The following is a 14356-nucleotide window of genomic DNA, read 5'->3' on the forward strand; positions in this document are numbered from 1 at the left end:
TTGCCTCGCTCTTGTGACATGCTATGTTTCCCCACTTTATTCCCAAGTAAAGGGTGAGTCCCATGCGTCAGTTTATGGATTGCGGTCTCATGCACTAAACCCTACAGGTGCCCATAGTAGGCCGGCCGCCCTACCTAAAGCAATCATCATATCGGTCCCTAGGCCTATCACGGAAAGGCTCTACCAAAACCGTGACGTGGAGCTTCCGCCTCACGGCCTCCTCTAGGGATGGAGGTAGGCCTGCACCGAGCTCTGCGAATCGGCAGTGGAAGCAACTAGGTTAGACTGCTAATCTTCTAGGAGTAGTCTTACCCTGAACAGACTGTAATCGCCCGAGAATACACATGCCGGGCCGTGATTGAATCGAGGTCACCAACAGCCGATAACGGCAAAAAGATGTGGGCCTCAAGAGGAGGTTGATCCGAACATCAATCAGAAGAATGCGGTTCGAGTTGATGAACAAGAAAAGGCCGCAATACATCTCCATCACCATTCTCCCCGGGCCGATTAAATAGGTTAAGGAAAATATGAGGCGACCCCATTAAAGAGAACATTCAAGGATACATCGAGTCTTTTGGATTTCACGCCACAAAGATCTATACCCTGACCGAGCATATCCAAGAAAGACAAAAGTGGTTTCCTTAGGACAATTTTTCTCTTAATCACGCAGAAAATGAAAACAAAACACGTGCATTCAAACACTCGAAATGCTATAGGATGGTGCTGCCCCAATAAGAAGTTCAGGAGGGCCTAGCCTTATCTCTCCCCAAAAGAAAAGGAGAGAGATGTCCCTGCAAAACGAGTATATTTATGAATATGAGAAAAACAACCTCGTAAGAGGGTTATATTTATGGGTATGACAAGACAACCTTGTAAAATGGGTATCTTTATTAATACGCGACAACAATCCCATAAGAGAGGTATATTTGTAAATACTAGAAAATAACATCGTAATAAGGGTATTTTTGTGAGTATGAGTAAATAATCTCGTAAAAGGGGTATATTCGTTAATATAAGAAACAACCCCGTATGTAGGGTACATTTGTGAGTATCAGAAAACAACCCTGTAAAAGTGGTATATATGTGAGTGTGAGAAAACAACCTCGTAAATGGAAAATATTTATTAATATGAGAAACGAACTCCGTAAGAGGGGTATATTTGTAAATATTAGAAAACTATCCCATTAGAGCGGTATGTTTGTGAGTATGAGAAAACAACCTCGAAAAAGGTATATTTACGAGTATGAGAAAACAATCACGTAAAAAGGTATATATTTATGAATATGAGAAAATAACCCCGAAAGAGGGGTATACTTTTGAGTATGAGAAAACAACCTCGTAAAAGGGGGTACGTTTATGAGTATGACTAAATAACCCCATAAGAGGGGTATATTTATGAGTATGAGAAAAATCTCATGAGAGGGATACATTTGTGAGTTTGGGAGAACAACCTCGTAATTGTATATTTTTTAATATGAGAAAACAACCCCGTAAGAGGGGTATATTTATAAATATTAGAAAACAACACTGAAAGAGGGACATATTTGTAAGTATGAGAAATCAACCCCATAAAAGGGTATATTTATAAATATCAGAAGAAACCTTGTACGAGTGGAATATTCATAAGTCTGAGAAAGCATCCCAGTAAAAGGGGTATATTTATAAATATAAGAAAACAACCCCGTAAGAGCGGTATATTTATGAGTATGAGAAAACAACCCTGTAAAAGGGGTATATTTATTAATATGAGAAAACAACTATGTAAGAGGGTGTATATTATTGTGTATAAGAAAATAACCTCGTAAAATAGGTATATTTATGAATATGAGAAAACAACCCTGTACAAAGTGTATATTTGTGAGTATGAGAAAGCAATCTCGTGAATAGGGTGTATTTATGAATATGAGAAAATAACCCCGTAAGAAGGTTATATTTTTTTGCATGAGAAAACAACCCCGTAACAGGAGTATATTTGTTAATATGAGAAAATAACCCCATAAGAGGGGGTATATTTATAAATATTAGAAAACAACGCTGCAATAGAGGTATATTTATGAGTATGAGTAAACAACCGTGTAAAATGAGTATATTTATGGATATTAGAACACATGCCAGTGAGAGAGGTACTTTTGTGAGTATGAGAAATCAACTGCGTAAAAGGTGTATATATTTTAATTTGAGAAAATAATCCCGTAAGAGGAGTATAGTTTTAAATATTATAACAACCACGTAAGAGGGTTATATTTGTGAGTATGAGATACCAATTCCGTAAAAGGGTATATATTTGTGAGTATAAGAAAGTAACCCTAGAAAAGAGCTATAGTTATGAATATCAGAAAACAACCCCCGTAAGAGGGTTATATTTATGAGTATAGGAAAACAACCTTGTAAAAGGGGTATCTTTGTTAATATGCAAAAACACTCCCATAAGAGGGATATACTAGTAAATATTAGAAAAATGCCACGTAAAAGGGCCATACTTGTGTGTATTAGAAAACAAATATATTAGTAAATATTAGAAAAAAAACCCCGTAAGAGGGGCATACTTGTGAGTATGAGAAAACAATCATGAAAATAGGGTACATTTATGAATATGAGAAAACAACCTCGTACAAGGGGTATATTTGTGACTATGAGAAAGCGAGCCTGCAAAAGGAGTATAGTTATGAATATGAGAAAACAACTCCGCAAGAGGGTTACATTTATGAGTATGAGAAGACAACCTTGTAAAATGGGTATCCGTGTTAATATACGAAAACAATCTTGTAAGAGGGGTATATTTCTAAATATTAGAAAACAACCTATTTACAATGTTATATTTCTGAGTATGAGTAAATAACCCCGTAAAAGAGGTATATTCATAAATATGAGAAACAAACCCCATACGTAGGGTACATTTGTGAGCATGAGAAAACAATCCTGTAAAAGGGGTATATATATGTGTGAGAAGACGACCCCATAAAAGGACAATATTTATTAATATGAGAAACCAACCCTGTAAGAAGGGTATATTTGTAAATATTAGAAAACGACCCGAAAAAGGGGTGTATTTCTGAGTATGAGAAAAAACAACCCCGTAAAATAGGTATATTTATGAATATAAGAAAAAAACACCGTACGAGGGGTATATTTGTGAGTATGAGAAAGCATCCAAGTAAAAGGGGTATATTTATGAATATGGAAAAACAACCCCGTAAGAGCAGTTCATTTATTAATATGAGAAAACAACTCAGTAAGAGGGGTATATTTGTGAGTATGAGATAACAACTTCGTGAAAAGGGTATATTTATGAATATGAGAACACAACCCCGTACAAGCGGTATATTTGTGAGTGTGAGAAAGAAACCTGGTGAATGGTGTATATTTATTAATATGAGAAAACAACCCCATAAGAGGGATATATTTTTTGTATGACAAAACAACCCTGTAAAAGGGGTATATTTGTCAATATGAGAAAATAACCCGTAAGAAGGGAATATTTGTAAATATTAGAAAACAACTCAAGAACAGAGGTATATTTGTGGAGTACGAAAGCAAGCCAATTAGGTATATTTGTGAGTATGAGAAAGCAAGCCAATTAGGTACATTTGTGAGTATGTGGAAATAACCTCGTAAAAGGTGTATAGCTTTTAATATGAAAAACAACCCTGTAAGAGGGGTATATTTATAAATATTAGAAAAACAACCCCATAAGAGGGACATATTTGTGAGTATGAGAAAACAAAGAAAACAACCCCATAAAAGGGTATATTTATGAATATCAAAACAAACCTTGTATGAGTGGAATATTCATGAGTATGAGAAAGCATCCTAGTAAAAGGGGTATATTTATGAATATAAGAAAACAACCCCGTAAGAGCAGTATATTTACGAGTATGAGAAAACAACCCTGTAAAAGAGATATATTTATTAATATGGGAAAACAACTATATAAGAGGTGTATATTATTGAGTATGAGAAAGCAACCTCGTAAAATGGGTATATTTATGAATATGAGACAACAACCCTGTACAAGGGGTATATTTGTGAGTATAAGAAAGCAACCTCGTGAATGGAGTATATTTATGAATATGAGAAAACAACCTCGTAAAAAGGGTATATTTTTTGCATAAGAAAACAACCCCGTAACAGGAGTATATTTGACAATATAAGAAAACAACCCCGTAAGAGGAGTATATTTATAAATATTAGAAAACAACAATGCAATAGGGGTATATTTGTGAGTATGAGTAAATAACTGTGTAAAATGAGTATATTTATGGATATGAGAACACATATGCCAGTAAGAGGTGTACATTTGTGTGTATGAGAAGTCAACCGCATAAACGGTGCATATATTTAAATTTGAGAAAATAATCCCGTAAGAGGAATATATTTGTAAATATTACAACAACCACATAAGAGGGATATATTTGTGAGTATGAGATACCAATCTGTGAAAGGGTATATATTTGCGGAATATGAGAAAGCAACCCCACAAAAGGAGTAGTTATGAATATCGGAAAACAACCCCGTAAGAAGGTTATATTTATGAAAATGAAACAACCTTGTAAAAGGGTATCTTTTATATGCAAAACAACCTATAAAATGGTATATTTATGAATATCGGAAAACAACACCGTGACGAGGGTATATTTAAGAGTATGAGAAAGCAAGCCAGTTTATGTTACATTCAGGAGTATGAGAAAATAACCCCATAAAAGGTGTATAGATTTTAATATGAGAAAACAACCCCGTAAGAGGGGTATATTTATAAATATTAGAAAACAACCTGTATACAGATTATGATTATATTAAAGCAAACCCACAAATGTGGTCTATTTATGAATATGACAAAACAACCCCTTAATGAGGTTATATTTATGAGTATGAGAAAACAACATTGTAAAAGTGGTATCTTTGTTAATATGCAAAAAACAACCTCGTAAGAGAGGTATATTTATAAATGTTAGAGAATAACCCCGTAACAGGGGTATATTTATTAGTATGAGAAAATAACCTCGTAATAGGGGTATATTTATCAATGTGAGAAACAACATTGTAAGTGGAATACATTTGTTTGCATGAGAAAAGTAACCTTGTAAAAGGAGTATATCTTCTAATATGAGAAAACAGCCCCGTAAGAGAGATATATTTATCAATATTAGAAACCAGGAGAGAAAACAACCTTATAAAAGGGGTATATTTATGAATATGAGAAAACAAGCTAATGTGATGGGTATATTTTTGAGTATGAAGAAAAGCCCCGTAAAAGGAGTATATTTATTAATATGAGAAAATAACTCCATAGGAAAGGTATATTTGTGAATATTAGAAAACAATCTTGTAAGGGGATATATTTGTGAGTAAGAGAAAACAACCTCGTAGAAAAGGTATATTTATAAATATGAGAAAACTACCTCATACGAGGGGTATATTTGTGAGTATGAGATAACAACCTCGTAGAAGGGGAATATCTATGAATATGAGAAAATAACCCTGTATGAGGGGTATATTTGTGAGTATGAGAAAGCAACCCCGTAAAAGGGGTACATTTATGAACATGAGAAAATAACTCCGTAAGAGGGGTATATCTTTTAGTATGAGAAAATACTTCCGTAAAAGGGGTATATTTTTCTAATATAAGAAAACAACTCCGTAACAGGGGTACATTTGTAAGAATTAGAAAACAAGCCTGTAACAGGGGTATAATTTTAAGCATGAGAAAACAACCTCATAAAAGGGGTATATTTGTTAATATGATAAAACAACCCTGTTAATGGGGTATATTGATAATTATTAAAAAGACGCCGTAAGAGGGATATATAACAAAACAACCCTATAAACAGGGTATATTTATTAATATGAGTAAATGACTTCGTAAGATGGGTATATTTGTAAATATTAAAAAATAACTCTGTAAGAGGAGTATATTTGTGAGTATGAGAAAACAACCGCGTAAAAATGGTGTATTTATGAATTGAGAAAACAACCCCGTGTGAGGGATGTATTTATGAATATGAGAAAGCAATCCAATTAAAGTGGTATATTTACGAATATGAGAAAACAATCCCGTACGAGGGGTATATTTCCGAGTATAAGAAAGCAACCACATAAAAGGGTATATTTATGAATTTGAGAAAACAATCTCGTATGAGTGGTATATTTGTGAGTATGAGAAAGCAACACCGTAAAATGGGCAAATTTATGAATATTAGAAAACATTCTTGTAAGAGGTGTATGTTTGTGAGTATGAGAAAACAACCTCGTAGTTAAGGTATATTTATGAATATGAGAAAACAACCCCGTATAAGGGGTATATTTGTGAGTATGAGAAAACAAACCTGAAAAATGAGAAAACAACCTCGTAAGAGGGGTAGATTTGTAAGTATTAGAACACTTCCACGTAAAGGGGTATATTTTTTAATATGAGAAAACACCCGTAAGAAGGGTTATTTGTAAATATGAGAAAACAGTCTCGTAACGGGGTATATATGTGAGTATGAGAAAATAACATCGTAAAAGTGGTATATTTTTTAGTATGAATATGAGAAAACAATCCCGTAAAACGGGTATATTTGTTAGTATGAAAAAATAAAAACATAAAAGGGGTACATTTTTCATATGTGAAAACAACCCCGTAAGAAGTGTAAAACCCCGTCATAGGTTATATTTATAAGTATGAATAGACAACCCCATTAGAAGGGTATCATTATGAGTATGAGAAGAAAACCTTATAAAAGGAGTATATTTATGAGTATGACAAGACAACCCTATATGATGATATATTTGTGAGTATTAGAAAATAACCTCAGAAAACGGTGATAATTTTAATATGGAAAGCAACCCCATGTAAGTGGGGTACATTTGTAAATATTAAAAAATAACCCCGTAAGAGGATATATTTGTAAGGTGAGAAAACAACCCTGGAAAAAGGGTATACTTATGAATATGAGCAAACAACCCCGTACGAGGGGTATAATTGTGGGTATGAGAAAACAAGCCCGTAAAATAGGTAGATTTGTTAATATGAGAAAACAACCTCGTGAGAGGGGTATATTTATGAGTATGAGAAATCAACTATGTAGAAGGGCTATATTTGTTAATGGGAAAACAACCGCGAAGGAGGGGTATATCTATAAATATTATTAAACAACCCCCTAAGAGGGGTTTATTCTTTAATATGAGAAAATAACCCCATTAGAGGGGTTAATTTGTAAATATGAGAAAACAACCCCACAATAGGCGTATGTTTGTGAGTATGACAAAACAACCTCGTAAAAGTGGTATATTTATGAGTATGAGAGAACAACCCCATAAGAGGGGTATATTTTTGTGTATGAGAAAACAACCCCGTAAAAGGAGTATATTTTTTAATTTGAGAAACAACACCATAGGAAGAGTGTATTTGTAAATATTAGAAAATAACCCCGTAAGATGTGTATATTTGTGATTATGAGAAAACAACCCTATAAAAAGAGTATCTTTATGAATGTGAGAAACCAAACTCGTACAAGGGGTATATTTCAGAGTACGGAAAGCAACCCCATAAAAGGGGCATATTTATGAATATGAGAAAACAACCGTGTAAGAGGGCTATGTTTATCAAGATGAGAAACAACCTTGTAAAATTAATATGAGAAAATAACCCCATAAGAGAGGTATATTTGTGAGTATGACAAAACAACCCGTAAAACAGGTACATATTTTAATATGAGAAGAGAACCCCATAAGAGTTGTATATTTGTAAATAGTAAAAAACAATCCTCGTAAGTGTAGTACATTTGCAAATATTAGAAAACAACCCCATAAGAGCGGTATATTTGTGAGTATCAGAAAAGAATCCCGTAAAAGGGATGTATTTATGAATATGAGAACAAAACCTTGTAAGAGGGATATTTTTGTGAGTATGAGAAAAAGAAACCTTGTAAAAGGTATATTCAGAGAAAACAAATTGTGAAATGGGTATATTTGTGAGTGTGAGAGAACCCCGTAACAGGAATTTATTTATCAATATGAGAATGCAACCTCATAAAAGGGATATAGTTATGAGTATGACGAAAGGAACCCTGTAACAGGGGTATAATTTTTAATATGAGAAAATAACCCTATAAGAGCGGTACTTTTCTAAATATTACTAAGTAGCCCCGTAAGAGGGGTATATTTGTGAGTATGAGAAGAAAACGATGTAGATAGGGTATATCTATGAATATGAGAAAATAATCCCGGACGAGGGGTATATCTATGAGTATGAGAAAGCAACCCCGTAAAAGGTGTTTATTTATGAATATAAGAAAACAACCTCATAATAATGGTATATTTATGAGTATGATAAAACAACCTCGTGAATAGGTTATATTTATGAATGTGAAAAAATAACCCCATTAGGGGTATATTTGTGAGTATGAGAAAACAACTCTGTAAAAGGGTATATTTATGAATATGAGTAAACAACCACGTAAAAGGGGTATATTTCTTAATATTAGAAAACAACTCCGTGAAAGGGGTATATTTATTATTATAAGAAAGCAACCTCATAAAAGGGATATATTTATGAATAAAAGAAAATAACCCCGTAAGAGGGATATATATGTGAATATGAGAAAACAACCCCGTAAAATGGGTATATTTTTTTATATGAGAAAATAACCACGTAAGAGGGGTATCTTTGTAGGTATATGAAAACAATATAATAAAATGGGTATATTTGTGAGTGCGAGAAAACAACCCTGTACGAGGGGTATATTTGGGAATGTGAGAAAATAACCCCACAAGTAGGGTTTATTTATAAATATGAGAAAACAACCCCGTAAGAGGGGATATTTGTGAATATGAGAAAACAACCTCATAAAAGGAAGATATTCATGAGTATGTGAAAATAACTCTATAAGAGGGGTATATTTTTGTGATTATTAGAAAACAACCCTCTAAAAGGAGTATATTTTTCAATATGAGAAACAACTCCGTAAGAGGGGTATACTTGTAAATATTATAAAATAACCCCATAACAAAGGTATATTTATGAGTATGAGATAACAACCCCGTGAATAGCATATCTTTATGAATATGAAAAACCAACCTAGTAAGAGTGACATATTTATGAGTATGGGAAAACAACTTTGTAAAACTTATTAATTTATGAATATGAGAAAACAACCTTGTAAGAGGATTATATTTCTAAATATTAAAAAACAACCCATAGTGGTGTATTTATGAGTATGAGAAAATAACCCCTCACAAGGGGTATAATTGTGAGTATGAGAAACCATCCCCGTAAAAGGGGTATATTTATAAATATAAGAAAATAACCTCGTAAGAGGAGTATATTTTTTAATATGATAAAACAATCCGGTAAAAGTCTATATTTGTTAATATGAGAAAATAACCCTATAAGAGGGGTATAGTTGTAAATATTTAAAAAAAACCCCGTAAAAGGGGTATATTTATGAGTACGAGAAAATAATTTTGTAAAAGGGGTATATTTGTTAATATAAAAAAATAATCCCTTAAGAGGGATATAGTTGAAAATATTAGAAAACAAACCTCTACGAGGGGTGTATTTGTGAGTATGAGAAAACAACCTTGTAAAAGGGGTATATTTATGAGTATGAGAAAACAACCTCATAAAAGGGGTATATTTATGAGTATGGAAAACTAACCCCGCATAAAAGGTATATTTATGAATATAAGAAAACAACCTCGTACGAGGGGTATACTTTTGAGTATGAGAAAGCAACCCTGTAAAAGGGGTATATTTATGAATATGAAAAAACAACCCGTAAGAGGGGCATATTTTTTAGTATGAGAAAACAACCTTGTAAAGTATATTTATTAATATGAGAAAACAACCTCGTCAGACGAGTATATGTATGAGTATGAGAAAACAATCACATAAAAGAGGTATATTTGTGAATATGAGAAAACAACCCCCTATGAGGGGTGTATTTTTTCTTATGAGAAAACCACCTTGTAAAAGGGGTGTATTTGTGAATATGAGAAAACAACCTTGTAAGAGGGTTATATTTACAGCATGAGAAAATAATCCCATAAAAAGGGTTACATTTTTTAATATGAGAAAACAACCCCGTAACAAGGGAATAGTTTTAAGTATTCAAAGACAACTCCGTACGAGAGGTATTTGTGAGTGTGAGAAAACAACCTCGTGAAAGGGCTATATTTATGAATATGGGAAACAACCCCACAAGAGGGGTATATTTCAGAGTATTAGAAACAATCACAGACGGAGGTATATTTATTAATATGAGAAAATAACCCCATAAGAAGCATATATTTTTAAATATTAGAAAATAACTCCGGAATAAAGGTATATTTGTAAATATGAAAAAATAAATGCCTAAAAGGGGTAGATATATGAGTACGAATACAACTCGTGATGTGGTTACATTTATGAGTATGAGAAAATAACCCCGTAAATAGTATATATTTTTTAATATGAGAAGACAACCCCGTACGAGGGTGTATTTATGAGTATGGGAAAACAACCTCGTACGAGAAAGTATTTGTGAATATGAGATAACAACCCCGAGAATAGGGTATCTTTTATGAATATGAGAAACCAACCCCGTACGAGGGATATATTTGTGAGTATGAGAAAGTAACCATGTAATATATATATATATATATATATATATATATATATATATATATATAATACTTTTAGAGCTCTGAGTTAGGTTTTGAGGGAAAATTTCTATCTCAGGTTTTGAAAAAGGGATAGAAAGTATACCTTTACCCTTGTTGGAAGAGGAGGATGACTTTGGAGATGCTTCGGGTTGAAGTTGTATCAATTGCTTTTCTTGCAATCCTAATCTTTGAACTATTGGCTGAAGTAAGCCTGTCTTTAGTTTCTTGATGATACCTTTTAGGAACCAGCTCATAATTGATACAGCTGAGGTCTGCTCCTATATCAAACAAAGCGATGGTTTCTATTTGGAAATCACCAGGAAAAATGAGTTTTATTTGAATCAAATATTTTCTTGAGGTAATTTCCTGTAAAACGATTGAAGATATGCCATGACCTTAAACTCCAAAGACAACTCAAATAGGAAATGAAAAAGACTAGGCAAGAACTAGGTAGTTTTTGTAACCAGTTTGAGTATAATCCCATAGAGCCTTCCCCTACTTGCAAAGGAAAATGCAAAGAAGATTTTTCCAAATCTTTTAAGAAAAAATGATTTTTCAGAAATAGAAGGACTCCCAAGAACAAAGAGAATTTCTACAAAAAGCCATCCTCTTCTAAATTTCCAAAACAAAATTTCAAAAAAGATTTTAGCAAAATTACTTGCTATAAATATGGCAAGAAGGGCCATACTTCAAAGTACTGCAAGTTTTCCAAAAAACTCCATGAGCTCCAAATAGAAGATGAAGTTTTAAGCAAAATTTCACCTCTTGTATTCTTCAAGTCACACAAAGAAGAAATATAGTGAGAAAAGAGAGAGTATAGTGTGAGTGATAATGAGAAGAAACACCTTCCTCTTATATTCTTATCCTCCTCTTGTAAGTTATATTTCTCTAGTTTAAAGCTTTCATTTTTAAAGCTTTTATTTCAAAGTTTGTATATTTGTTCAAAGTTTGTGTTCAAAGTTTGTATCTATCAATAAAATTTTATCTTCTTATCTACCATTTTTAGAGTTAATAAGCGATGTCTCGGCTTGCCCTCATCCGAGGATCTTGCACAATGTGAAACTTGTTGATCTATCTGTTTTTCTCTATTTTGGTATCAGAGCCAATTGGGTTCCGGGAAAGAAACATCATCTGCATAAAGAAGATTTTAAACTCATTTTAATCTGCATCAGATCACTGATAAACAAGCACCGCTCATTTATGCATGAGTAAGTCCTGGCCAGTGTAAGGGCAAAGAACCTGTGGCTTGGTTCATGCTTGTTTAAAGTTATTTTGGTTTATTTTAAAATGAATTTAGAACCATTTTCTGTAGATCTTCTTCTTCTCAAACTCTTCTATGTCTAAATCTTCAAGGTACAAAGGTTTAGTAAATAGTGAAGAAATCACTATTGAAGATTTTACAAAGCATATTGATGATTGGGAAATACCCAAAGTTCAAAAGAAACAAATTTATGAGTATTCAAAGTTTCCTCTTTTCAAAACTGATTTTACTATCAAAATCAAGAAAGAGATATTCGGATTTCAAAGCCTTTTGAAGAAATTAATCTTTTAAATCCAAAGACCCTCCAGAAGAATAAAGAAAAAGATTATAAGTATATCCATATAGGCCTTGTCCATGTAGGAATAAAGCCCCTTACCAAAGAAGGTTTAGATACTTCCATCTTAGCAGTCCTTAGAGATGCTAGGTTTACAAATTTTATGATTCTTTATTAGGTAATCACGAGTCAAGCCTCAATAAAGCACCAATTTCTTTCAATTATTTTCCAAACATCACAATTTCATTAAATGATAAAATGTTTTAAAAGAGCATTGTTCTTCAAATAAAGACACATAATTACAAAATGCTTGAAGGATCTGTTCCGATAGCATTGATTTTCAAAATACATTACAAAGTTATGATTTCTGCTTTTGGTTCAAAACATAAGCTCCATTCACCAAAAGGAGAAACCTTATTCCTACAAACAGATCTCCAAATCCAACGCGAACAATTCCACAAACCATTCAACGGGAAGACATCACTCTTCCAAAAGAATGGATCCTTGAAGGTGCAACCCAACCTGAATCCCCAAAGCAAACAGAACTAAATACAAATCTCAAAAATATAACCCAATTCCCGGATGGAAAGTAAAGCTTACATTACAAAGAACCAACTCCATCTCAAACACAACCCGTGATTTTCAACATCCGATATACCAAACTCAAACAATATACTACATAATGTTGATTAACAAAGCAATATCCCTGCATCAGCCATAAAGGAACCAAAGAAAGAAGATGAGGATATAGAGACTGCCTCTACCCCCTCATCACCATCACCATCTGCAATAACACAAAATCTGGGGTAGAGATCAACATGATTTCGAAAGATTTTCAAATTGATAAAAGCTTTTACATGAAGATTTCTATTCAAAGAAGAACCATTCTAAAAACTTTGGTTTTTAAGAATTTTTACAAGAAAAGAGCGATTCAAGAAAGATACTATCAATTTTGCATTCAAAACAAAGTCCAAATCAAATTTTTGATTGGTTTCAAATTTATTGCAAAGAAAATAGTATTCTTTATCCTTCAAAGAAAAGCTTATTAGTCCCGCTACAGAAACAAGGCTCCAGAGTGGAAGGCCTGAGAAAACCAAACCATCCAGTCAACATCCTCCCCTTAGGAAGATAACCATTCCTTATGGAGAGAATGAGATAGAGGCTACACCTTACAAATTGATAGGAGAAGATCTTGAGAAGAATGTCAAGAATATTGTTCAGCAGAACAATTTCTCAATACCTATCTTAACACAATAGGAAGCAATTGTTAGGATAGAAAGCCGATCCAAAAACCTCCTATAGTCTTCACCTCTCCAATCCCCAACACCGAACATCCAAAAGAGACAAGCCAATTGGAAAAGCTCAAAATCCAGTTTCAAACCCTACCAAATCCTCAAAGCCTAGCCAAGATCAATTTCAAAGTAAACTGAGTTTGCTAGAGCAATGAGAACAAATTTAGCAAATTAGCAACCGAGTCTTCCAAAATCGAAGGCCGATACTCCTCAAAGCAAGAGGAATATCAAGCATAGATTGCCCATCATGAATCAAATGATTCGGAGCTTGAAAGTGTCATCAACAAACCCTCCAACATCAACAGATTGGGATGGCAAGCCCCTAGATTGACCCGGCATACTTCTAGGAATACCGCCCGGATCTAGGAATAGAAATAGGAACAATATCCTAACCCAATCTAGATTCAATGCTTCCTCCGCCTATGAATGGAATATAGATGGAATGTCGAATACAATATCCTTGGTCTCTGCACGGGACAGACCATGGCAGCCAATGCCACAAACCCAAAGTAGTACCTTTGATAGAGCCTACTGTCGAACTCCCTCATACCGGATTTTCCGGCCAAATTTTAAAGGATGGTGGGATTACCATCTCACAAGCACAACAACCTTCGGATCCTAGGTGCCATCCAAACTACGTGAGAAGGGACCCCCATCTTAGATGAACTAGGAAATCCAATTGAGGATGCCGGTCAACCTTAATCCTAAATAAATTTCCCTACACTCATAGGAGACCCTTCTCTTCCGAAAGATAAGAATGCTAAACTCCTTAGCAATCTAACCTCAGAAAAGCTTAGTAATTTCCGCCTGCAAGATACCTTCCTCAAATATGCTTAAAGATTCAAGTCAACCTTCTAGAAAGAGAAATTTTAGCCATTAATTTAAGATACTAGGTGAAAGAGTTAG

The sequence above is a fragment of the Ricinus communis genome, chromosome 4 (genome assembly GCF_019578655.1).
Source record: "Ricinus communis isolate WT05 ecotype wild-type chromosome 4, ASM1957865v1, whole genome shotgun sequence".
In the NCBI taxonomy this organism is placed as follows: Eukaryota; Viridiplantae; Streptophyta; class Magnoliopsida; order Malpighiales; family Euphorbiaceae; genus Ricinus; species Ricinus communis.